The 27,959-nt window shown below is 41.8% G+C and overlaps 1 protein-coding gene across 1 annotated transcript in view; it reads right to left on the bottom strand.

Annotated features, from left to right (window-relative positions):
* MEIS1 (Meis homeobox 1) overlaps positions 1-27,959 on the bottom strand; it is a 108,703-nt gene that overhangs the window by 53,007 nt on the left and 27,737 nt on the right. The window lies entirely within an intron of this gene.

Below are 27,959 nucleotides of genomic sequence, written 5' to 3'. Positions count from 1 at the left end.
TTCCACGGGCTAATCCACTTTCTGTCTGCGAAAGGCAAACAAGGAAAAGAAAAGTATTACGCATTCATTGATTAATAAAAGAAAAGCTTCTAACCTAATGACACTGCTTTTCACCACCTCCCTGCCATGGTCCACCCACCTCTCCCCCCACCCCATTTTTTTTAAAATACACTCATTTCAAACCCCCTTCAGATTAATTTAGCAGGCATTGCCTCATGCCTGACGGGAGGAGGACTCATTGATAATTTATGGAAATATCTACTATAATCCAAGGGAGATGACTTTTTTTCCAGCTTTGTGCATCAATAGATAATCAAGGCCTTCAAGCAGCCTTAGCTTCCCATTACCTCGGGCAAGAGAATTCCTGAAAGCATGCCTCCAGGGCACCTGAATTATATCCTCCATTAGGGGAGGAAAAGCTTTCTGCATTCCACCTATAACACTCCCCAGAACCTTTCCTGTTTATTTCTGCAGTATGAAAGCAGAAGCATTAGGAACAGGATTTTTTAAGTGAAGACTTATGTAGATACAATGGAGAAACCTTTCAAGCACGAGCCAGATCACCTCCTTCAATCCCGGGCAGTGACCTATCCCAAATAAAAGGTTTCTGTTACATCATTAGCTCAAGCCAAAAACAGCCTTGGCTTAATGCACAGTTTGTTCTTCCTACTGTTTTTAGGCAAATACTGCTACTTTACTCCCATCTGGGAGGGAAATTACACTGCTGGGCTGTAATCTAAGACAAGATTTTCATTGGAAGCAAATGCTTTCAATCCAGTGTAAATACTGGTGTATGTTCAGAAAAGCCTAAAACAATAAACTCTGGCCTCGACCGACACAAGTTAGAGAAAGTGAAAAGCGGGGAGAGGATAAGAAAGTGCCTGGCTATCCTTGGAGCAAATGCTCCGGTAGACTTCTGTAAATTGTTTAACCTCTTCCACTATTTTAAATGGAAAATTGATCCCGTAAAGACTGAAACCACAGAGAGAAGTCTAAATGGTCAATTGTGGATTTTAGTATTTCCATCTACTTTGCAACTCGATACACTCACCTCTGTGAGGTCTCCAGAGATTCCTCCCTCCCTTTCTCCCCCCCCCCCCCCCCGCCCTTTTCCTCCTTTTAAAGATCACTAAACAAACTTGAAGCACCACTGACCAGCCACATGGTAGCAGCTACAAACTGCATTTGTAAAATGTCGGTGGCGACTCTGTTCCTGAAGTTGACTTCTCCTGCCGCCAAATGAAGGCGAACTGAAAAGGTGGAAATAATCATAGAAATGATGCTAGTCCATAAACAAGCTTACAGCCTCATTAGTATAGCGGGAGGCTCCACTGGGTGATTTATGCTTGTTTTGCTGATGCCATGAGGAAATGCCATAGGGCAACTTTAGCCAGCTGCTAATGGTTTCTGACAGCTTCTTAGCAACTAGTGCAAGCAACGCTGTGGCGTTTGCTAGTGACAGAAACCGAAAATGTCATATTATCTGCCCATGTGTCACGAAGTCCGTGTGGCAATTAACTAGTAGGCCAGTGACTGAGGGGCCACAGGCTCTTCAGAATGGCCCATGGCTATCTGGGGTCAAAGCGGGCGCATCGTTCGCCTTTACGCTGCACATATGCATGTGTATATGCGCAGTCCCCACCACGCTCCCTCCGCCCCGCTCATCGATGAGTTTGGTCCATGAGGATCCTTTGTCCATGGAGAAACTCCATCTCACTTTCTCTTTAGGCACGGTGTGACATTATCAGAGGAATTGCAAGTAATCTGTCTTGATATGATGGTTGGAAATGGCACTTTAATTGGCAATACCTGATTCCCTGGTTTTGAGTGCTGGATCCGAAGGTGCTAGCTGTTTTTCTGCTTGCTCGCAAATTAGTCTAAAAGGATTTAAGATCACTGAAGCAGACTTGTTGCCTGTCAAATTGCTGGGAGCGCAGCAACTCTGCACAGCAACTAGACATTATTTAAAAAAAAACAAAAACGGAGCCTGTAAGGAGCAGAAGGAGAGCCCAAGCTCCGCACGCCCGTTCCCTGGCGAGCAAAACCAGGCGCTATATGTCAAACTGTCAAACCTTTCAGTGTGGCCATTTGCCCTTTCAAATAATATTTAAGAATTGTTTTTACACAATTTTTTATAGGCCATGGTCTAGTGAAAGAGGCCAACCAAGAAAGAAAGGAATTTGTACTACAATTCGTCCGTGGACGATTTCTTGCCAGACCTGGGCTAGTCCCCATGGAGCAAGGCAGGTGACCTGTGGCAGCTCCCTGGCTGTTGGGGAGCTCCAATTTCAAACGCCCTCAACTCTGGCGTCCCAGAGTTGCCTATTTAAGCACACCCAGGCATTTAGGCCTTGCTATCTTGTTCCTTTCAAGAAAGGATAAAGCAGCATTTATCGTATTCAGCCCTGCTGAATGGGTCAGGCCAGCCGTGCCAGCAGGGGCTCCTCTCACTGCATCCCCCTCTCTGCTGTCTTTGCCTCTTACCACTTCCCTTTCCCTCCCACTTGCCCAAAAATCAGAAGCAGAAGCAGCAAAGGGCAACTGAGTTTACAGCAGCCCCTTGAGTGGGTAATGCTCTCTTTGTCCTGGGTGATGTTATGAACCTTTGTTGGCAAAATAGGTGCCTCTGGAGAGCAACTTGGCACAGGCACTCGCCTTCAGCAGCCATGGCTGTGGCAGGAGTTTTCTGATGATTCAAAGCCTCCTCCCTCGCTTCCACACCAAATCAAAATTAAATGTCATCACCTGGAGACACTGGAAAGACAGGCAGCATGGCAAAGCTGGGCAACTTTCAGTCACTTCAGATCCCAAATCCAGTCTCAGACCTCAATCATAGAAGATGCTCAGATATGACATAAATATTCCCAATCCCAAGTCATGCAGGTTTCAAAAAGGCTAGAAATTCAGATGCCCTAGAAAACCCAACCCTTTTGCTGGACTACAAAATCCATGGCCTTTGCATATAACTCTTTAGATTAAGGTCCTCAAATGATTTTAAATGACCAGAAATCTCAGTAGCAAAGTGTCAAATACAGCTTTACTACAAATATCTTTACCAGATTCAACAGGTTATTTCTCACTGCATGTAGCCCTATCTTAGTATCAAATCTGTGTTTGGAGTACATGTACTTTTTTATCAAAGAAAACCAGACTATTCTAAAAAAACCTGCTTCCCACACCTCTGCCAGGAGATCTGAGAGAGGTTTTGAGGTCCACTGCTCAATTTGCTGAGAGGGGGTAAGAGGAGGGCACCAGCTTTGCTGAGGTCTACCAAACAATATGATGAACACCACCTTCCAGCTTTCGCAGTTCAGTTCTAGACAGGCATCTGAATGTACTGCTTTAAGGAGTTCACAAAAGAGAAAGATGTGCACTCAAAGCCCTAGGAAAAGCCTGAAGCAACTTTTAAGTGGACTAAATTACTGTCCGCTAGAAGCTCCCTATGGTGAACTTATTTGTATGTGTCCAAATCTCTCTTGTTAAAAGCAGCTTCTGCCTCACAGAAGAACTTCACAGTTTGCACCTACTTTTGCATTTCATGACCTAATATAACTTAAATATGCACTATGGACAAAAACTATTGACTTCTGTAACTAGACTTTCAATGCATTAGGTGTTAGGAACTGAAATACCAAATGTATGGGTTTTTTTCTTTTTAATTCTATAGTAATTTTTTTACGAGCATTTAGATACAAGTTCCTCAAATTCCTGCTTCTGCTAGCATGAGAAATCCTACATTATCTAAGCCAAATATTTAACTATTCACTCTCTATCCACAGCTCTGTTGTTTCTCTTCTCTTTTAACTACTCCCAGAACCAAAATACCTTTAGTAATCTTTCCAAGTAACTCATAAGGAAGATTCATTTGTAACTTTAGGCAATATAAGGCATTAGAGAAATTTTAAATGGCAAAATAACTTTCCTTAACCTTTTTTCAGTGCTGTGTGCCAAGTTAGAGTAACAAGTATAATTTCCACAACTTTACCTATGTTATCCCTTACAGAAACAGAACTCCAGTTTGTTGGATACCCACACATCTACCATGATGAATTTTGCAGAGCAAAGCCAGGCTTATGTGTGAAATTTTCCTATAACGGATAAAAATATGAATTATCAAAAAGCAGGTCAAGGGATACAAGAAGCTTTTCTGTAAAGCAAGAGAGAGGGCATCTGCTACAACCTCCTGTTTAAAGGAAATAGAACAAGGATTGTCATTTCAGACCACCAGCACTGAATGGACTTGGGCAATCAAAGAAGAATGTGGAAAATTTTTTCCCATGTATATATCTTTTAATTTTGTTTCTGACACAACCAGCTCGAACTTGGCACAGGAATGTGGTGAGCAGAAGTCACACCCAAATGACTCTGATGTGAGTCAGGGCAGCTATTATTCATGTCCATAAGTACAGAAGGACAAGTTAACTACTCAGAAATTATCATTCCTTCTTAGAGCAAGCTGGGGAAGGAGACAAGCTGAGCAGTACAGGGGCTGAGTGCTCAGGTATGCCAGGACAGAGCAGGAAGACACTGGCGTAGTCTGGGGTACATGCCCAGCTGCTAAATCAAGCTGTGCCTATTCAGTAAGGAGAAACACAAGTTTTGACATTAAAGGGCCTTTAAATTTAGAAGATTTCCCACAAATACAATATTTAAAATTTAAACACACGTGCATGTGTATATTGCATATGTAACATTAACCTACTGACTGCTCTCAACCTGCCACAGCCAAGCAAGGCACATGAGCTGAGAACGGGACTCCCAGAAAAAAAGGTACTTCAGAAAGCATAAAGTAACTGCACAATTCCTTTACAGGGAAAAGCATTTTCTATTATTTTGGATCCATGGTTAGTCAGATGTGATGGAAGCACATCTCCTAGAGTTCCTGAAGTCCATGGCAGTCTTCTCAGCTCATTGAATGGCCTATAGAACAGCTCCAAAATTTATTTACAACTATGCTGTACCTGCTTGTGAATTTGAAATGTGGTGTTGATGAGGGACCATTTTTTTCATATTTGTTAAGGAGAAAGCCTTCTCAAATGTACTTAATAAAAAGTTAATGAGGAACAACAAGGTTGAAAATGAGCATTAGCAAGGAACAAATACCATGTGTCTGGGTTTGCACACATCTCTTAAGGAGATGCAGTACATGTTTCATGTAAGGATTCAGACCATGACATAAACAGTAGGAGGTTGTCAGTCACAGATAGCATCCATATTTACAAGATACTAAAGGACACAGTTGCAAAAATATCCTACACAAATATTCATAGCTAGAGTAATGTGGACAAGCATAAATTACTCTCTGGCATTTGACAAATTTTCAAAGTTTTTTCTTGAATCATTGTACTTTGTTCCCCAGAGACAGGACCACCTTTTTCTAGTAACTTGACCCTCCTATTTAACTTGAATTCCCTTCAGGCAAGCAATGAGCAAATTAGCTGTCTATGCAAAGAGTAAAAACAGCACTGATGAATAGTGAGAGAAAACCCCACAGATTTTACTCAATTTCATTTCTTTGGCAGCTTTTTACAGATGAAGTGAAGAAAACCTCTTCTCCTGCACAAAGTAGCACTTTTAATGGGTTCAGAAAATACCACTGCTATGGGTAAGTTGTGAGACCTTTCTGGAGCTGTGCATCTACACATCAAATGAAATACTAAAAAGAAAGCAATTCATTGTATAGGAAGCAAACAACTTTCTGCTGCCAGCAACAAAAGTTTACACTGAGCAGTTGGAAGCAAATCCCCTGCAGAAAAGTATCTGGTTAAACAGAAAAACATCCTGCTTTAACCAAGAAAGGTAAAAAGCTTAAACAGTTCAGGTTTTTTTCCCCAACTTAAAAGCCACCATGACGAACCAACCACTTCTTGGGAAAAGTTCTTCAGTCATCCTCTCATTTTGTTCAAACATAGGTCTTTTTTATGAAATCTATTCTCTCCAACCTCATCAGGAAAGCTGGACCTCCCAGCTAAGGGTCCCACCTGTTGCATTCTCCCTGAAAAGTCCACAGCATGTGACTAAGACATGGGTAAATCCAAACGTTGGATTGGTCAGACTTACTCCCTTGTAAAGCAGGAGCACAAGAAGCAGTAGGAGAACAGAACTGCCCTGCCATAATGGAAATATACCCAACTAATACCCCAAACAGCCACAAGGTCAACTTCTGTAAATCTCTATAGCTCCTTAACTACTAGGTCTATCTTTGTGTTTATCCAGCTTCTAAGACACTTGACTCTTGGACTGAGCACAAGCAGCTATAAGAAGCTCAAATCAAAGATCAGAGGCATATTACGTATAAACTAAGGGTCACATTACCTGTAGAAACAGTTTATTATGTGGAGCATTTAAGCAGGCTTCCTTCCCTAAACACAGCTAGATTGCCCCAGGCCCCAGCTACAACGCCTGCTCCAGAGGAGAAGATGCTGCAGATTTCAAGTCTTACAACGGAAAATATGTGCCAAAACACTGACACTGTCCAAACAATTCAAAATTAAGTTTCTTCTACTGAAAGAAGTTTTCTAAAAAGTAATTGTTGGGCAAAACAAACCAAAACACTTGGGATTGTTGAACGTAACTAAAGCATTTTGTTTTGGACCAATTCAAGAGCAATCATTGCTGGCCCAAGCTCCAGCGTGCAATGCAGGAACAACAGTTCAGGTCCTGTTTGCCCCAAATCCTCTTTTGCAGAGCTGGATGCCCTGTGTCACAGGAGTCATATAGCCATAATGAATGAGACAGAATTATTCTAACTGCAACTCAGGCAAGTCAGGATTCATGACCTACCAAACTCACATGAGATATTTCCAGCTGGAACTTGCTATATGGTTTGTGTCAAGCAAAAAAAGTTCTTGTGGCTGTGAAAATCCATTCACCCATTTTAAAGTAGCATCAAACCCAAGAAATTTTTATTTTCCCTGTCCCCATTCCATCAGTTACATCTGACAATAAAAACCAAGAAAACTAACATTGAACTTCACTTTGCATGTCATGGCAGCATCACGTACTCTATTTCCCCACACGCAGCTATCACTTTGCAACTGCAAAAGGCAGAACTAAAAGGGATAAGAATAAAATACCCCCATCTCATATAAGAAACATTTGCAATCAACTGAATGGATAGCATTTTGACTGCCCCATGAATTTTCACATCTGATCCTGCTGGTGCTGTCTGGGATGCTCACTTCCCCCATCCAAAGACAAAACCTTATGTTACCAAGCTTGTAATCAGCTCAGAAAAACACATCTGAATTATAAAATATGCATCTCTCTGTCAGACCTTTTAAAGGAAGGGCATAGAAAAATTGTTTTTTCTTGTGCTCCCCCCACTGCTCCTTGCTGCCCAGTATCCTAAATCCACTGCTCTTGTTCCTCCAAAAAAATCTGGTTGCTCTGGAACATCCATGACCTCCTTAGGAAGGAGGAGCAGAACCCAAAAGGAGTACATTTGACAGAGCCAAGCTCATTCAAAATGCTCTTCCACTTGACTGTCTCTCTCTCAACACAAAAGGCAAATGTGCTCTGCCCCTACAGCAGAGCCTAAAAGCTCAGAGGGATTGAAGAGCCCTTTGGAGATGGGATGGCGAGGTGGTCTTGACTCTGATCCTCATGATCAGTCATTGGCCTCCAGGCTCAGCACCAAAGCCCAGATCCCTTGATGGTCCCACCCAGGGGCAGGCAGGCAGTGATAGTCCTTTCAGACACTTCAGTCCTACTCAGTTAGCACATCCCCTTCAGCTACAGTTTAATGTATTCATGCCACTGCTATGTTTTTGGTTTCCTACAATTTTCTATCACAGCTTCTGGTGTTTTGATGTTTGATTTACAGTGTATTTACAGTTTAGGGTATGGGTTTTTTCCAAATTAAAACAAACAAACAACAAATCCAAATGCAAATCATCCAGGGACAAACAGTTTTCAGGGGACAAAATATGCAACGAAGGTGAAAGAAAAGTCAGATCAATGCCGGACACTTAAAAATTTCCCCAGAATATCATCTTCAGGCTCATATGTGCCTTATTTTTACCTCTTTAATCTTTCCTCACTATATATTCCTAGATATCACCTACCTAGAACTATTTTGAATAGGCAAAATGATGGGAGGAAGGAAACAAACTTCTGGTGCATTCCAAAATTTGATTATTTATGTCACTACATCTAGTGGCAACAAAGTTCTAATTGCAAGAGGAAGAAGTTAACTCAGCCATTTCCAGCTCATCTGTCTTTGACTCCATTCCTTCACAATAAGAGTGTTTAACCAAAATCTCACAGTTGGGTCACAGCAAAAAGCCAGACAGTGGCTTAAGAAAAAAATAATCCCAATGCATACATCCTTCAAAAAGCAAGACAAAATTACTTCTGGTGTTTCTCTTTCAATTCATGGCATTTGTCATTATCTCTAAGAGCGAGAGTAGTAAAAATGTGTAGAAAGCAAAACCTGACTGCTTTCAGTAATTTCATGTACTTTAAATGACATGGATGAGTAACCAAGGAAGCTAAAGAAAACCTCAGGTTCTGGCAGGCTGAAACCATAGACATCAGCTTCCCCATGGCAGGTGTAGACTACAATGAAGAATAACCTTGCTCTTCTGATTAAACAACCTCATCCTTGTTGAATGGGCTGAGGACCTTGTCTCACCCACTAGTGATTGAAGAGGACTCTCCCCTACCCAGCTCACTGCTCAGTCTGTCTTCTCCTGAGGCAGCCTCCAATGCCTACAGAATCACCAGCTTCACCTTCAAAACTGCCAAATATCATGGTACCCGCTCACTTGAGGTTAACAAGGAATATATTTCTGCTGTGTTCCCCAACTTTTTCACCTCAGCTTTCGAGACGTGCTTCTCAATTGATGTGCAAGGACCACCATACACACAGATAGCCAGTGCTGCACCAGGTCAAACACCAGCAATGTCCCCATGTCCTTCCTGTGCACGCAGATATCAAGAAAGGTTTTATAGGCATTGGTTGCCACAAAAAGGAAAAGACAGACTTTTCTAAGTATCCTGTAAATGCTGGGAAAAGCAAAGAATGGAAAGGAAATGAAAGCGCAACCTGGAAAGGAGAACGGAAAAGCAGAAGACCTTGGCTCAAAGGAGAGAGTTGACCACAGTCCTAGCCTTGCCTTCATCTATAGAAGATGTTTGCTCTTATTAATCTTGGAAAAAGTTTGGTGCATGAGCTAAGTCAGCCCCTGGGTAGATTTAACTTGGGTGACCTGAACTTACTCTGCAGATCACCATAGGTCTCTCTGACCTTGGCAGTGACACAAGGATCATATTTTCTCATGGATGAATTACTCTGGAATAATTCTGCCAATGTATTAGGCATAAATAGTCTTTTATTTCAGACGGAGCAAATAACATTCTCTCTTTCTGTCTCTCACCTTCCCAAACAAAATCTATTTATTGGGATAAGGAAAACCCCACCCTTCATTAAGGTGTGGGTAGTCCTGAGGGCCAGACAGAAGCTTGGCTGCTTCACGCTCATGGCAATATGTTTTCAGACATTGCCTTCAGCAGGATGCATTCTGGAGTTAACTGGTAAGATTTGCTGCCTTTGATTGAAGTGGTCAGCCTGCACATTTGCAGATGAATACAGAAATATCTTCAGACACAAAGAAGGAGTTATATATAGGTCAATAGTGGGAATGTTCAGCTTCATCACCAAAACAGAAAATACAGTCTTCAACATATATCTACAAGCAAGTGAAGAGCAGGTCCACAAAAATCAGCCAAGTTGCATTGAGATAAACAAAAAAAACCCCAAACCCCACATCTCAGCCTTGCAGAAAATTGACCAGTTTGGAAGGAACAGGTAAACAGTGTGTTCTTGGACAAGAGTCAGCACAGTTTGGATGATGCAGACCTTTCCGTTCAAGAGCTGCACTGGTTTTTGTGTCTGGTCACTTTAGGTCACACCGCAGAGTTCTGAGGCTCTGCAGAAGCTCTGCATGCTTCCTCCCCATGATGGAGGTGGCTAAAGTGGCTATTAAAATCAGTTGTTATTCTGATGCCACCTGAGTCTTAATTGCTCAAGAAATGGGGAATAAAACCACAGAAAGGGCTTTCTGGCACTGGCTAAGGAAGTATCAGTTTTTGAGGTCAGAATAACATCCCTTAAAAATATGAATCAGAGTGGTTCTTTCATGATGAAACTTAAAGGCAAGCAAAATATTAGGAGACTATTTTGATGAAGGTCAGGATAGATTAAAGACACACTCAGATGTTGAGTCTTCTCTAATAAACTCATTGTATGTTGAGTAAACACAATTTTCCAACTGTTTGTGAACTCCTTGCTTCCTCCATCCACAACTTCTGCTGCACAGCTGATCCCTTAGAACCTGCATGTGTTTCCATTCTAAGAGTGGCTCACCAAGGCTTCTCAGGCAGCAAAGCAAGTCTCTAGTCACAGATCTGCACTCTCTCCCATTGCAATTCTAGAGCAATACTCACTGATGCCAAACAGGTGATTCTCTTGAGATTGGAAAAGGCTTTCACAAATACCTGCCAGTTATCTGAACAGTCCCCAACAATGCCAGCCTCTGAACCATTGCTAATAGTGCTGCTGGTTTCTATGCAAAGCAACGCTGAGTTTTGTCATTTTAACTGCCTGACCAGTTAATTGCACCTGCAGTTTGTGGCTGAGGCAGATGAGAAGGGAAAAGAGATTTTCATCTGCAATCATGGACTGAAACTCAAAGTTCAGCTAAAAAAGCATTCTCACCTATAGTTAAGAGTTTTCTATGGAAAAGACTTGGACATAAGCAACATATTTGCAATAAGTATGATCCCAGCAGTGACCTGAACAAGAGGGAATATTGATACAGAGGGGGCAAGTGCCTGCAAGACCATGTGGAAGATACATCTCATGCCCACCCCTCACCAGCCCAGATGACTTCCTGTATATTCAAGGTTGCACATGAACCTCATGCAGAAGCACACAAGGAGAGGCTCAAGACAACAGGTGATGCACATGTCCACTCAAAGATACAGAAGTTATAAATAAGAACGTCCCAGTCTCAAAGTACTCAACAAACATCCCGGAAGCTCAACTTTCCGAGGCACTGCAGAGATCTGTACTGGTTACAACTCCTGCAGAGCAAGCAGAACAGCTCATGAGAAAGCCTCCGCTGGGACATCCCTGGAAACACCTCACTCAGCTCCCTTCCCTGGGTTTACCCTGGAGAGCCATCCCTCAAGATCCCAGATAAGGCATGCTGACAAGGTGCTGAATGAAAGCCCACACTGCTGCTGCCAGTAACCCGCCCTCCCTCCATGCCTGCAAACCTCCAGAACCATTCCTAGACTTTATATTCGCAGCCTCCCAAGGAAACAAGACCTGAATGTCATGTTTCTTGTGCACAGCAGGGTCACAGTGCACAATACAGAGATATTTTTCAGGACAGCATACAAAGTAGACTTTAAAAGGGAAATAAGAGTTCAATATTCTGCATAAAAAAATACTAACCACTCACTCCTCAATCTCATCTGCTAGTGAGGATTGCTACAAATATGATGACAAAAATGAGGTGAGCAAATGAGCCTTTTTGAATGTGTATTAGAGGACTTAAATGGACCAATATACATCTTGTTAGTTTGGAGTAGAAATAGGTTTAGCTCTGGTTTTACATTTAAAAGTAGATAAGGACCATGTGGGGAGAGATGTCCCAACAGCTGCAGTGCCAGCTGCTAAAGGACCTCCTGCCCAAATAGCACAACAAAGCTAAGTATGGCCATTCCTGCCACCTCAACTCAGCAACAGGTTTGGTTTCAAGGCTTCCCTCATGAAGCCTTTCATCTCACGCAAGACCTCAATGCTGTTCAGTTGTAAGTTGAGCAAAATGTTGCTACAAAGTTTAACAAACCCCATCCATCAGGTTTTATATTTAATTCCTCAGCTCCCAGAGACATGTGAAAACATTAGACTAAAACCTCGTAAGCATTAATGAAGAAATCAACATCCTGGTGGCAGAGAAAGTTGGAAACCTGGCTTCTTGACAGCTAGGCACAGGAATACAGACAATGCCTGCCCTGAATAATATTTATAAAAAATACAGATATATATATATATATATATATACACACACACACACATATACATATACACACATACATATATACATATATATATATATATATATATATACATGCATATACATATATATACTGGCAAGGCAGCTGGGGTTGATGGAATTCCACCTGAAATCTGGAAGCATGGAGGTCAAGCACTCCATGCCAAATTCCACGAGCTTGTTGTGCGTTGCTGGGAACAAGGGGAACTACCACCAGATTTCCGTGACGCAGTCATTATCACCCTGTACAAGAAGAAAGGAGAAAAATCAGACTGCTCAAATTACCGAGGTATTACTTTGCTCTCCATTGCTGGTAAAATCCTTGCAAGAATACTTCTGAACAGATTAGTACCCACTATTGCAGAAGATCTTCTACCTGAAAGCCAGTGTGGTTTCAGAACCAATAGGAGCACCACAGACATGGTGTTTGTTCTCAGACAACTGCAAGAGAAGTGTAGGGAACAGAACAAAGGTCTCTAACCTCACCAAAGCTTTCGACACTGTGAGCAGAAAAGGCCTGTGGCAGATCCTGGAATGTTTAGGATGTCCCCCCAAGTTCCTCAAAATGATGATCCTGCTACATGAGGATCAGCGTGGACAAGTCAGATATGGCCATGCACTCTCTGAGCCCTTTCCAATAACCAATGGTGTGAAACAAGGTTGCGTTCTTGCAGCAACTCTATTCACAATCTTCTTCAGCATGATGCTCCAAAGAGCCACAGCAGACCTCGATGAAGAAAACGGCATCTACATCCGATATCGTACCAATGGAAGCCTATTCAACCTAAGGCGACTGAAGGCCCACACCAAGACCCTGAATCACCTTGTCCATGAGCTGCTTTTTGCTGACAATGCTGCCCTCGTTGCTCACACAGAAGCAGCTCTGCAGCGCTTAACATCCTGCTTTGCAGAGGCTGCTGAGCTTTTTGGGCTGGAAGTCAGCCTGAAGAAGATGGAAGTTCTCTACCAACCTGCACCTCAAGAAGTCTTCCATCATCCTCACATCACCATAGGCAATTCAGAGCTTAAGTCAGTCCAGCAGTTCACCTATCTGGGAAGTATCATTTCCTCAGATGGTAAGATTGACAAAGAGATAGACAACAGGCTAGCAAAGGCATACAGAGCCTTAGGAAAACTCCATAAAAGAGTCTGCTCCAATAAACACCTGAAGAAAAGTACAAAGATTAGTGTCTACAGAGCCATTGTACTGTCTACTCTTTTATATGGGTCTGAATCCTGGGTCATCTACCGCCACCACCTGCGGCTTCTCGAAAGCTTCCATCAGCGCTGCCTCCGTTCAATCCTAAACATCCACTGGTCTGATTATGTGACCAATGTGTCTGTTCTTGAACAGGCAGGGGTCAGCAGCATCGAGGCCATGCTGATGAGAAGGCAGCTGTGCTGGGCAGGGCACGTCTCCAGGATGGAGGATCACCGCCTTTCGAAGATTGTGCTCTATGGTGAACTTGCCACCGGCTGCCGCAAGAGAGGAGCCCCGAAGAAGAGATACAAGGACTCCCTGAAACAACACCTCAGCCTTGGCCATATTGACTGCCACCAATGGTCCACTCTGGCCTCCAATCGGGATTCATGGAGACATACCATTCACGATGCTGCTGCTTCCTTTGAGAATGCACGGAGAGTCAGTCTTGAGGAGAAAAGACAACGCAGAAAGAACCGTTCCTTGCCAATATCAACTAAAGAGATGTTCCACTGTGCCTTTTGTGACCAGACCTGCCTATCCCGTATCGGCCTTTTTAGCCACCAGCCCGCTTGCAGCAAGCGTGGGTAGTGCCCTTTTCAAATCTTCGTTCACAAAGCCTAGCCATGCTGCTGCTGATATATATATATATATATATATATATATATATATATATATATGTCTTCTTTTACAAATGCCAAGATTTCTGAATACTTATTACCCATATGTGTCTGCAAACACGACAAGTGTCATGAGATGCTCAGACCAGTGTGCCCAGGAGCTGCAGAGGACACAGCCTCACCTACACATACAATGCCCAAGCCCACTCCTTTAATCTTCACTAGTACAAACCATTTTATTCTGTTTCTGCACACAGAGCAAACATTTCCTTCCTAAAGGAATGACATGACAAGTATTAGCACAGATTCATCCCTCCTTAGTCTGAGCATTTAAGTCAGACTGCCCAGTTAAGTGTCCGAACGAGGCCGTTAGTCCTCTCTGAGTCCCTTCACAGTCAAGGAAAAAAAGAGAAACTCTCTGGAGGAAAATTCATGATTTAGATGACTACAAGAATATGCACACTATTAGTTTTGAATACTGCATAGAACAGTAAAAACTTACAAGCAGCAAGGCTCCTGCAAGAAAACTATGGCTAATGAAGCCTGAATGTGCCCATCTCTGTTTCAAAACAAGATCTGGACTTCAGGGCTCCTTCTAAAATTACTCAGGATCGAAAGGCTGAATTTAGCTCCCATCCATCACCTTATCGCAAGGATACAACCTCATGCTTCCTGCCAATGAGAATCCGGGAAAAGGCAAAAATCCACTTCTTATCAACAAATCATAATTAATTTCTTCTTCCTATTTTGCCTTACTTCAGGAAAAAGAATAAAAGAGAAAAAAAAAGAAAAGCCCTCCTTGAAAGATAGCTAAATTTATGTCTTACCAAACTGAATGTAAAGGCAAGAAACAGGAAGCTTATACTTGGAAACTGGAATTTCAAGCACTCAGTGGCAAACAATGAAGCAGAGAGATAAAGATGCAATGGCAATGGTGGGGGACAGACCTGCCAAGCTTCCTGCCCACACTGACTCAAGAGCATGTGTCCCACCATGATACGAACCGGCCACACCGCTTGCTTTTATTTTGGTAATTGGTATTTATTCCTGTGAAAACCCCTATAAAAACAAGTTAGAAGACCAGACAATAGTAGACCTGCCATCTCTTATAGCCAGATCTTTTACTTAACACTTTAGCAAAAGATGTAATCAGCAGATCTTTGTCCATTTATACAATTCTCTCTGCTGTGGCAAGGATTGTATTACACTCTCCAGCATCCGCCAGAGCAGAGCATCCAGTCTTCGCCATCACTTCAAGAGATTGATCTGATACTTGAAAGCATATTTGCTATTATCTACTCCAGCCCTTTGGAAATGACATTACGCAGATACGGGGGGCAGGAAAATATTGCTGGTCTTTTATTATTCCTGATGTTCCCTCGCTTGTAATATCTGAGAAGTTCTCAGGTCAATGGGATTACTTTATCTTCCTCCCCCTTCCTTTATCTCCTCCCTCACCCCACAGGTATCCATGTCCAAATGGGACACTTCAGTGGGGGGTTTGCTTGACCCAGGTCACTGGAAGGTCAAGCTTTTCACCACTTGCTAATGCAAAGCTTCCCCCCAGCCCGACTAACCACAGGGGTCCAGGGCACTCCCTCTCCACCCCTCTTCTGGCCACAGGCGCAGATGGAGAAGGCAAATGCTCCTCACTGAAGTTACAGAAGCAGAATCCTCCCCATATGGAAAGTGGAATATGTTTTGAGTTTTTAAATAAACAAAGCAAAAGGAGAAGCTCCTGAAAAATCAGCTCGGCAGAGACTTTATTCCTGTACTAAACATGAAGGATGGGAGGCTTAACTAGTTAGGAGCAACTCAGACTATATTTTTGCCTACCAGAACAGAGATCGATTTTTATTTAGATTGATTTTAAGATTTACATGCAAGAAATGGATAAAATTGGATCAAATATATACTAAAACAAATTGTTGACTCCCATGAAAGCCAATAAAAACAAAACAAATTTCACAGATCTCATCTACCAGCATTTGAGATTTGCTTTATTTCATTATTTTGTATATATTTACAGAGCAGAAATTTGCTTAACTCTTTTCACTTTTCTTTTAGTGAAACAATAAGACTCTCAGCAGAATATTTTCAACTTGAATATTATCACCAGGATAGCATATGGCAAACTAGCAGCAGGCAGTTTATCTTCATCCTCTTTGTAAGCTAAAATTAGCACAATGCTTCTGCAACAGCATATGATGCATTCAGACCAGTACGATATACCTAATACAACTTCAGATCCATCCCTGGCTAACCTCCAATATTCAAGTAAATTGACTGCTAATTTTAACAGAGTATTAATGTGTTTAGTATCAACTTGGTATTTATCAACTTGAGAGGCACATTTAAGTTCAATACTGTCATTTCACCTACACCAACTGTAAATAAAATTTGTATATTGGTAACACATAGAATTTCAATTCATCTGTACAAAGCAATTCTATTTTATATTAAAACATTAGGTATGGAAAGCCATGCTGTAAAATTGCATAATATGCATACTCTGCTTTTCAGACTAACATGCTCCTCCTGTAGCCTGTTAGCTGGTTACTGTATTGGAATTAAATTCAACCAAGTCATCAATATTATTTGGATTAAATTAAACCATGTCACCAACTTCACGTTTCCCGAAGAGGTGGCTCTGCCAGCCCTCTCTAGTTGGCAGTCTGCAGTTCAACTTGGTAAATTACAGCCACCTCAGGGGTTTTTAGCTGGATTAAATATGTGGTGAGATACTAATGTTAGCACTGCCTCCTAATTTGTTTCTTGTAGCTGTAATGCCAAGGAACTTAGCACAATGCTCTTTGTAAAAGAAATTTCAAAGGTTCCAAAAAAGCCCTGTACTTCATATGGGTGGTTGTTTTACCACCTTTCTTGCCAGGTTCACAGAATAAAAATGTGTAATAGTGGGAAGTAGTCACATCCAAGCATGTATAGGAACAAATACACACACAAACTATAAATATTTATACACTGACATTCAAAGATTTTGTGGCTCAGCCTGCTCACCAACTGACAGAACAGCCCTCTGCTGTCCTGCAATCCATCACAGAACTAGAACATAAAACTGCACCAAGTATGTACAACAGTTATACTGAATTAACGTCACAACTATTCTTGCTTTTATATAGATGACTTAATGAAGAATTTAGATGGGCTAGTCCAGACAGATACCAAAAAAAGAAAACAGGCAGAATCCTGTGCAAAAGCCTCTCCTGGGACATCCTCACTGTCACAGGCAGGATGAGGGGACAAGAGAGGATAAATAGAGGCTTCACTAAGTGAGGAAGGGGAGTACAGGATGAACATGCTTCAACTCCACTTTATAGTTGCTTTTCCCCACTGCTGCAATTTGCCTGCATCCTATCCCCCTTCTCTTTAGCTGCTTCACTCTGATGTTACAGTGCCTTAAAATTTTAACCCCATTTGAAATTATAACACTTTACTTTGAGCTGATCAGTTAATGCTGACCCCATTCTCTCTTTTCCCTGTTTTAAGAAGGCAGTTGATGCAGAAGTACATGTGCTATAATCAAGGGCCCCAAGCAGGAGCTCCACAGGGGAGTTTTGCCCTCAGTTCTGCACCAGTGAGGGAGAAAGGAAGAAGATCCTCTTGGCACAGCAATGAGACCAGTGAAAGGTTCTCCATCCTACAAGCCTTGTTTCCATGACCTTCACTCGCCGACCAGAGAGCTAGGATATGCTTTCTTTGAGGTCCATCGGGACATTACAGACTCCAGAATATATTTAGCTTGCATCCATGTGACACTGCTATTCAGAGCAGTGGGGGAAGATTTTAAGAATCAGTTAGGTTACATTCCCTACCATTAGCTCTTTTCCAAGGACCTAAGTGGTGTCTCCTATAGCTTTTCTCCTGCCTTTTCTTCAAAAGATGAACTTACAACCTTGAGACAATACACAATATTGGCGTTGCAAGGGCCATCTTTCTGCCATGGCACAGAATCAGTCACAGGAAATCAAACAACTAAGGGACTAGTTGAAAAGTCAGTCCCCACTGTATTATTTACTTATATGCCATTTCATCTTTCCCACACTTCCATATCACACTTCTGCAAAGAGCAACCACAAAAAACTGACAGCAAACTCTGTGTGAGATTTTAAACACTCAAGAGGAAGAACATAAAACATATAAACAAATACTTACAACAGAGTAATACTTATAATATATAAATAAATTATATTATAATCCATGGCTCTGAGACGCCAGCGGTACCACCTGGTGATGAGGAAGTTCTCAAGCTGTAGAGGGAGGGAGGGTGGCAGAAAGCCCCAGGGTGTTACTGCCTGCCCTGATGTGACACTGTTCCCACTGCACATCACAGGCCTGCTCACACTCTCCCATGTCTTTTCCCACCTTCCAGGCTCGACTAGCAAAAGTTCAAGCATGTCAAACCAAAGGCTGCATGGAGGAGGTAACGTGGCTAAAGAGCCAAGCCAGAACAGTGGAAGGTTTCACCAACAGCACCCACTCACAAAGACCTGCCAGAGCAATGTCAGGCATTTGCTTAGTCACAGCCTTACAATCCCACACCAGCTCAGGTAGAAGAGACATCAGGCTTCTCCCTCTGGTATTTCACATGGCACCAACTAGTGGGTCACCAGGCCAGTGATGTCCCTGATGAATTATATGGTGACAGGTGGCTCTGATGCTGCCATCGCTGCAGGGCCTGCCCTGATTGCCCACAGTCCCTATCTCATTCATGAATTTAAAATTAAATTAAAAAAAGAGAAAAGAATAAAAGCCCATGTGCATCAATGTGCTTAGAAAAAATTATGTCAGCATCTTACAGTGTTGATCCTATTAATTAATCCCTTGAAGAATGGCCCCTCGCCCACAAACATATAATGTAATGCCAGCTTAATCTTACCTAAAAAAAATACAATGCAATAAGATTACTAGTCTGACTCTGTTAACTGCTACAGCACTGCTTAATCCTGCATTTCAGTGCTTTAACAAGCTCCTACAATACTGCACAGAGTTTATCAGAGCAGTTGCCAAGAGAAGGAGGACTTATATTTGAAAGTATTTAATTCCACTGTCTTTTGTGCTTTTTATGCATTATGTTTATACAATGACTTTCATCAGGGACGATCTCAAAGCCTATTGCCTGCTTCTGTTTCCATTGAAGTCTGTCTTTCAGGTTTTGTATTGGAGCAGGATTAGAAATAAATATATATAAATATATATATGGGAGGTTATAGCAGAAAGATTTGCTGTAGCAGGAGCTCATCCCACCCATTCCCCAGATGCAGCTAGGAGGGGTGCCACCAAATTGGCCCCCTCATCCAAAAACCCTGCAAAGGAATCTCTGTAGGACCTTGCCTAAAAAAGTGGGTGCAAATATGGCCTGTGATAGTGTCATTCCCCGATCCCTGCAATCACAAGCCTTCATCCCCAGGCTGTACTCCCACCAGCACAGTCCCGCTCCAGCAACATGCACCCGCAGCCACACATTTCCCAGCCTTTGCTGGTTATAGACATATTAAGCTTCCCATGGAATAGGAGAAGAAAGCTCTGCTCCCTCCCTGTAATTATCAAATCAGCCCGAAAATGAGGAAGAATTGAGAATCCTCATTATAGCACATCATAAAACACGGCGAGGTCTCGTGCTTGCTGTGTGTTATTGGCACAGTCTGCCAACAAAACTTTACAAAGAGCACAGGAATTCATGTTTGTAGAGATATTAAAGTCATAAAAGGGGAAATTTGTATTTTATTTTCCCACAGCCTAAATGAAGGTGAACCAAGCAAATTTGGCAAAGAGTGCTAGTCAGATGCCATTTCCCACAGCAGTGTGGTATTTTCCTCTGGGAATAAAACATTTCCCTTCAACTACTGTTTATAACTCTTATCAGTTCAACAGCAATAGAGCCATCAAGTCCAATATCTTGTGGAAAAAAGTCAAGGTCAACAAGTACTTGCATTTTCGTTTATCTTTAGCTGCAATTGCTACTGACATTCAATTGGGTAATAAACATGAGGACTGTCAAATGCTCTCAGCAAACAGGTGATCCAAAAGCTATCAGAGAGAAAGAGGCTACCGCCAGGTAATCAAACAATTCTGTTGCAACAATTATGATTTGAGTGCATTCATTTACAGAAGCAATCACCTGTCAAATTTGAATGAATAGCGTCAAACCATTCCCACCACTGGGGTAATAAGGGCAAGAAAATACAAGCTTATGTCTACTTTCTTCCCAACAAAAGCAAGCTGGCATTAGCAAGAGCCATCAAAAAAAAAAAAAGATAAAAAAATCCAGCATCTTATTTCCTGAATTGAATTATAAAAAATTATTTTAACATAAAAACTAGAAGAGATGTGTTCAAGTAACTTGATCTCATGTTGGTGTCTCCCATGAACAATAATGGGTGTTTAGGAAAACCCTATAGCAAGGTGGGAGGGACACACAAACGCGCCTGTGCCATGGTTCTGACAACCAGCATTTGGGCAGCTTCCTGAGCCAGTGGTTGCATCTGGACCAGGGTTTTTAATAGCTACAGAAGGACCTATTTTTCCATGAATTGGTCTAATCTCGTTTTGTCCCCTGCTGACCTCCTCAGCACACTGTAGCAATAAATTTAACCCAACCCAATTTTTTTTTGTTTTAAACCTACAAACACTCTGGAAAGCTCCTGTGCCCTGAACACCCACCCTTAGTTCTTGCGTTATAGGGCAAGCACCCACTTTCTCCATACACAAATTATTTTAAAGACTTCTCTTCCAACCTTAGTCATCTTTTTGTTTCCCCCTCACAGCATTTCATGTCAGAGATAGGAAAATGGTTTGTGCCAAGAAGCCTGATGGCACGCCCTGTTGCATCACTAATCCAGACACATGGAGTGTTTATGAGTTTATACTACTTGTGATAAAATGTTTCTCAAAAGAAACTTCTCAAGATCACAACTTTTGTTTTTATAATCTCCAGTTTAAAGAGGTCAATGACATACACCTTAAAGTCTCACTCTGCCTGCAGCGTATAGCAAAAGACTTAGATGAAGCCGCCAAGACCTGGGATGTAAATGGGGATAGCGCTGGTGCCCTTAACATGGGATTATTAAGATGGCCTATAATATGGGCCATATGGGAAGCTCATTGGCTCTGAGCCACCATAAACTAAGTGAAATTACCCAGGATGTGTAGGACAAAAAAACCCCACATCAGAATAAAGTAACAGTGCTTCTAAATCAAATCCTATCAGCAAGCTTGAAAACACACAACTCAGGTACTGCTAAAACAGGGCATCTAGGACACTAAAAACTTCAAACCTTTTTCTACAACTTCTAACAACCAAAACTCTTGCTGCCCCGTTCAAGGAGGAAAGCGAGATGCCCTTCAGTCCTACACTGGATTTTTTCAGGTAACAGCCCAAGATGTGATTTAACAACATGGTATTTTCCACCGCTGTTCCCTGATCAGCATGTCCAAGGCTCCTACCCTCAGTAAGACACGTTTTGTGCAGACACACTTTGGGGGCTGCAAAAGCCCTGCATCACTGACGGGATGATCAGTTCAGGGTCAGGGTCATGTTCTTAAATACACATCTATGTATACATCAGCTTGCGCACAGCCACACAGATGTTTAATGGCCTAGACATTTCTAAGTTTAGAAAAACTTGCCAAGAAAATCAGAAAAAAAAGGAAAAAAAAAGGACTCCAGCACATGGCTTTTGCTGCTTGATTACAGATGGGCCGAGAAGTCAGGAATATTTGTATTTCCATAGCCACTTTAAAGGTAAACAGTTTCCAAAGTCTTTTTCCCTCCTTCTGCTCTGCCAGCAATGGCAATAGCTTCATCCTGAAGGATCTGCCTCCTGACGTGATCGCCTCTCTGCTCCCCTCCCAGCTGGAAGCTTTTCCTAAGCAAAGACTGGAAGTCACATTAAACCGTGCTGAAACGGTTGTGCTGGTTTTGAACTGCTTATTATCTCTGGGGGCTGACCTGAAAAACAAGTTGGTGCTTAGAGAAATTCAAGTTTCCCCTGAAAGGCAAAAGGGAGGAAGGAAGGTTTTTTACAAGGAAAATAATTCGTTTACGATGATGTGACCCACAATTTAGGCAAAACAAGCAACATTTATAAGTATTTAAGCTAGTTTTGCCAAGGCAAAAAGAAAAATGCCTGTTAATAACAGACATTTAAGGTAATGTGAGCAATTGAAATAAATCCTGACACTGGGAATAGATTAATGCTTAAATCATGACAGACACCCACTTCCAAGAGAGGACTCATTCCCATACAGCATACTGGAACCATAACCCTGCCGAGCTGAGGCACAGAGACTCAATGCTGCTGAAATTTAACTTTAACCGCTGAATAAGGATGATGAGACCAAAAAAAAAAAAAACCACCAAAAACCTAAACCAGAAGGAGGAAAAAACCAGTTTCACGCCCCCCGGCTTTAGAGCAGAATGATAAATTGACATCATGTTGTTATGAGCATAATCCTTAACTACTCAATCACTGTTAAAAAATAAAACATGATTCTGGGGAGATAAAAATAATTAATGCTGGTGCTGCTGAAGAATATGCACCTACATGAAGAGTTTCAGATAAATATGGGCCTGGTTTAAATCTCGTATCTCGTGTCAAAGGAAGAGGGTACAGGTGCTCACGCTGATTTAAAGCAAACCGAGCGCCGCCCGCTTGATGGAAAAGCAAGAAAAGAAAAGAGGATGGCAGAGCCTCAGCAAGAAAACTGATACTGCTCCGTTTCCAAACAAGCCTATTATGCTTAATTCGGGATTCACAATACATAAAGCACCAGAAAAAACACAGGGAGCAGCCCCTGTTGACTAATGCCCTGTCTTTTCTAATCGAGGGTCACATCCAGTCTAACCGATCGCATGATAATGGCATCAGAAAAGGTCAATCAAAGACAAGCTGAAGCTTCCAGTGCCTGGCTGACCTTCGGAGCTTGTGACAAATTGCTATCAGTCAATGTCAACTAATGACAGCGGCTCTTTGGCTAATCAATTGTTCTAAAAATGATCAAGAAAACTACTCGCAGGACAGCTCATTTTCACATCAATGCCTGTGAAGTATGAAAAGCTCATTTTTTTTGAGTTTTTAATAAGCTCATAAGTAAAGCAGTTACTTGGTAACAGGGGTCACCTTAGTGAAAAGACAGAACCTTTGTCTGCCTTTTACATATTCTTTTATTACCATATTATAGTAAAAATATGCCATGCCATTACTATGCCAGAGGGCTACATAATAAAGTAGGTAATACTTCATACTTTTTTTTTTTTGAGATAAATACTTCTGTGGTTTAGGGGCCTCTGTTTGGATGTAAATAATTGTCGATATAGTCTCCATGTATTTAAATGTAAAGTAATCAACACTGGCACACAGATGACATGTCCACTCATTACTCACCCAAACTTCACGTGACAGAGCCAGTAGTGAAAACCACGCTGCAAAATCCAGTGGTGCTGCTGGGAATGAAGGTCTAACAGCAGCTATTTTGTTCTTAAACTCACCCACCCCATGCGAGCACAACTTATTCCAACTATTTCCGACAGAATTCACATTTGGTAGGAAAACCGCATGCTCCGAAACCCCCTAAGCCCTGCAAAAGCAAACAGACATTTCCTCCCTGGAAGGATTCTGCATGTAAAAGCCAATGTGGAAATGCACACAGGCCTGAGCAGTAGGAGATATACGATGGTTCCCTGTATAGCAAAAGGGTGACTGAGGATTTGCCCATCTCTTCATCCTACCTGCCTCTCCCAGCATCATTTTCAGCCACTTGTCAAAACTTCACAGCCAGGCCACACTCAAATCTACATTCACGCATTAAATATTATCAAAACAACAAACCCACACTGGTCTAAGTCTTGAGAAGTGCAAGCACAATGGTGTTTTGCTTTTCCATAAGAAGAGCTCCTAGCAAAGGATACTGCAGGGCATCACACCACAAGAAGCCATTTGAGAAGACACCACGTTGAGAGGGAACAAGGAGCCATCACTCAAGCACAGAACTGCTTTTTACATGGGTTTAACTCTTTCCTTGGGTGACTCCCACCCATGACACCTGTACTACCAGAAAAGATTTATCCTGAGGAAAACATCCCTCACCAACCCAATCACTCCCAAATCGATTGGCCACCTCAACACGGAGAAGGAGTGGCGGGGGGGGGGGTGTGTGGAGGGAAAGTGCTAAACAAGAAACATTAAAACTTTTGTTTTAATCGGAGAAACTGCCAAGTGACAGCAGTTTCAGGTTTCACCCTAAACCTGCCTTGCTATGGTAGTTTTTCAAATTAAAATATCTTCTGTGGCCTCAGCCACTCTCAAGCCATCCATAGGCAAGAAAGAAAGGAGGCAGGGCAACACTTAAGCTCAGCCATAATTGGAAGTATGTGAAAAATGAAGTGTCAGTTCGGTCAATAAAGGGCAAAGGTGAAGGGGAACTGCAGCCCAAACTCGGTGCGAAATGTGCTCATTAAGACACCCAATCCGCGGGCTCCTGCCCACCTATCCCATTAGTCATCGGCCATCTGACCGCTTCAAATGCCTCCCCGCTCTTATTACTTTTCTTCTCCCATGTTAAAAAAAAAAAAAAAAAGGCAAAAAAAAGGCAAGCTGGTATATAAATCCTTGCTCAGTCATCTGGAACATAATGTGGCCCTTCTCTCCCCCTCTTCCCTGCTCTGCCGCCTGCCTTTGCAGCCTCCAAACAACCGCCTGGAGATTCCCAGCAATAATAAACCCGATTGCCTTTTTGCCTATAGGTTGCTCAAACTCCTACAAAAGCCTTGAAAAAAACCCAACCATTGATACATTTTTATAAAGAAATATCACTGCTTTCTACTCCTGGCTTGAAGGAGCAACAATTATTTGGAGGTTAAAAAAATGTTTTGAACCCAGGCTGAGGCCTGGACAAAAAAAAAGAAAAATGGAAAGAAACAATACACACAAATAGGTGACACTGATGGATTATTTTTCTTTTTCTTTTAAGCCATGTAGAAGAGCTAAACATGGGAAATAAAGAGCTACTCTCTGGATTAAAAGTGACTGTATCAGGGCTTTGTTCAGCATCTTCCTGGCCTCACTATTTGAAAAACAAACAAAACAGATCTCTCAATACACCAAATAGGAATCCTTTCAAGTCAGAAGATGCAATAAGATAAAATAGTGTTGCCATCAGCTTAGCATCACCTGCCTATACATAGGAATTTCCTTTTCTTCTTTTAAACAGAATTTAGCAAGGAATTTTTCCACTGTGTAAATTCAGATCTCTTTGCACCATTTGGAGACAGACCTCCAAAGGCCCTTCTCATTAAGTTCAGAGCAATGGGAAAACTTTTTCATAATATTATTCTGCATTCCTGTACTATAACTATCCCCTATGATGACACAATACTAGGCCTTTAGAAGAGGTTGTGTCAACGTACCATGCAATAACATATCCTGCTGTTCAGTGGCACGAGACCCCAGAACAGCTTCCTAGCAGTTAAATATGGATTTCTACAATAGATCGAAGCAGCTGGGAGTCATTACTATTTACTAAGTAAATAAATTTACATGTTCAAAAGACTTCAAAATGTTTACAGGAAAGAGCACCTCTCCCGTTTTCAAAGGCAATCATTTGATGTGTGTTGGACATAAATAGGTTAAAAATACACTTTGTAAGGATTTTCAGTGTTGAGGGAGGTAAAGAAGAAAAATCTTCAAAAAGTCCAAAAATAGATGTTAACATAGTCTGGATTAAGAACCAAGGGAGAAAAGTCTTGCTAAAGGTCTTAAGCTTTCCAGTCTGTGTGCCTCTCTGAAAATGTAAAGCTGACACTTACATCCTTGCGATACTTTCAGACAGGTTGGAAACCTGGCCCAGAATGTGCTTTTACCTACTTGACCAAGGGAAGTAGGTTGTGAGAACAACCTAAAACCAGACAGTTTTAGAGGGTTTTAATTCTGGTGATCAGATTTGCCTTTTTTTTTTTCTTTTTTTTTTAAATGGCAAACGTGCTTTTGACAGATGGAACCAAAAGGAACTTTTACAAACTCCTAAAAATAGGGAAGCCCATAATATACTGAATATATGTCACGCAACACATGCATCTCGAGTTAACTCCTATGCTCTCAAGCACAAGCATGGGGTTCCCAGCCTTTCTCTGCCACCCCTCCACGGCACATGGTTGCTGTGGCAGTGCCATGCTGGCTCCTGCTGCCAAGAAAAGCATACAGCAAAGGTGAATATAGGAGTTTAACCACAGTACTTCAGTCCTAACATCAGGCCACAGGAGAAAAGCCACCCAATCACAGCATTTGGAACTTAAATGCAGCTGGGGGGAGGCAGGACATCAGTTATCTTTTTGTTTTCTTGCATTTTGGTCCTTCAGGGTCATGGTTTTTGACTTCCCCTTAGGAAAAGCCTAACTCATGCTTTGTTTTTTCTTTACAGAAGGTGTACATGTAGTATGGGTGTGCTTAAACAAATAAGATTCCCCCATAGTCTCAACCTTCAGAGCATTTCACACATATAAGACATAAGCAAGGCTCAGCAAGACCACTGTTCCCCTTCCCGCATTCCCACTCCTCAAAAACAATGCCATTTCCACAGGTGGCAAGCAGCCTGAAGGCAAGTGTTGGTAACAGAGACCTCCTGGATAGGGTCTCCTTTCCAAAACTCCTTTCCCAAATTTGACCTGAGAGCTCCAGTTAGCAAATCCACTCTTTCTTTTGACTCTTTCTAAAGCTTGAAAGCAATGAGCTTTCTTCCCATAACAAATCTATCAGCACTGGCACCAATTCCAGTCATAATAAACCGCTGGGTTCCGAATAAAAGTTTCAGAACTGCTTAAAGCATCACTGACAAGCCCCTCTGCAGATACTGAATAGGACTCAGGCTTGAAACTCACTTTAGAAAGCCCTTCCTGACTGAGGTTACAGCATGCACCTTGCTAGGAGCCAATCAGGATGGCAGTGGTAAGACATCAGTATGACCGGCACTCCAGACTGCTAAAATGCCACAGTTAGGAGAAAATGAAGCCTGAAAAACCTTTTAAAAGTACACCAGGAACTGAGTAGCTCGATTTCCAAAGAGGTCTAGGATTATGCTGGCAAGCCTTCCCACAGCTGTTTTGTCCACGCACATATTCACATAAACACACGCACATCCGTCTAATAAAAGAACAGCCCTATCCAAGTATAAAAACCCCTCTCAAAAACACCATGTTTTAGTTCAAAGACTACTTTTTGCAGCAGCTTTTTTACCCTTAAAAAACCCCATGGATTTAAACTTTGCTCCAAAAGTAAGAGGCTCTAATGAACATGTTGACACCACTTCAACTATAGCAATGTGAACAGCACCACTAGAATACATACGTATACATACTTGAAAGAAAAAAGGCCCCCTGAATTTATGTTGCATATCATTTTCCAGTAAAAGTCAGAGGTCAGGAGGTTACCAGTTTCTGCCTCAGCTCTGCAACAGTTTACTATTCCAGGCCCCATTTTTACTAGGCTGTACTTGCGATGAAGTCAGCAACTTTTCTTTAAACAATAACGAGTCTCGAATACTTAAAATTCTATAAAGAGATGTACATTAGGTCCACGCATATAAAAAATTAAAATATACTGGTTTAGTTTAAAAACTAATCTTGTTAAATGCAGACTTTGCAATGCTAATCAGTACTGCTCAACCTTTTTTTGGAAACACAATTCCTTTGTTGTCTAACAGCACTTGAATGAAACATGATCATAAAACCAGATTTAAAAGTATATACCTATTGTGAGTTCAGAGTCAACTTCAATAAAGCACTCTCTTTTATATTCAGATTAAGGATCCTTTTTAAATTTTAATTGCATTAAGTTAACACTAAATCCACTGCAGTTGGTCTCTTCAGAAAAAGTATGAAGCATTCAAACAGCTTCTCAGAAAAAAAAGAAAAATTCCAGAAATTCAGCTTTTTAGACTTCAGAGTTTCTGAGACAGCACTGATTATTTGTAGTATGTCCCACTTCCATTGCATCAAGCTCATTTCATACTCGCTGTGCTAAATCAGCTACTCTGGTCTGACACTCAAACAGAATGTTT

This window comes from Pithys albifrons, chromosome 2 (assembly GCF_047495875.1).
Source record: "Pithys albifrons albifrons isolate INPA30051 chromosome 2, PitAlb_v1, whole genome shotgun sequence".
In the NCBI taxonomy this organism is placed as follows: Eukaryota; Metazoa; Chordata; class Aves; order Passeriformes; family Thamnophilidae; genus Pithys; species Pithys albifrons.
The sequence above is the reverse complement of the archived record's forward strand: the minus strand, read 5'-3'. Positions and strand labels throughout refer to the sequence as shown.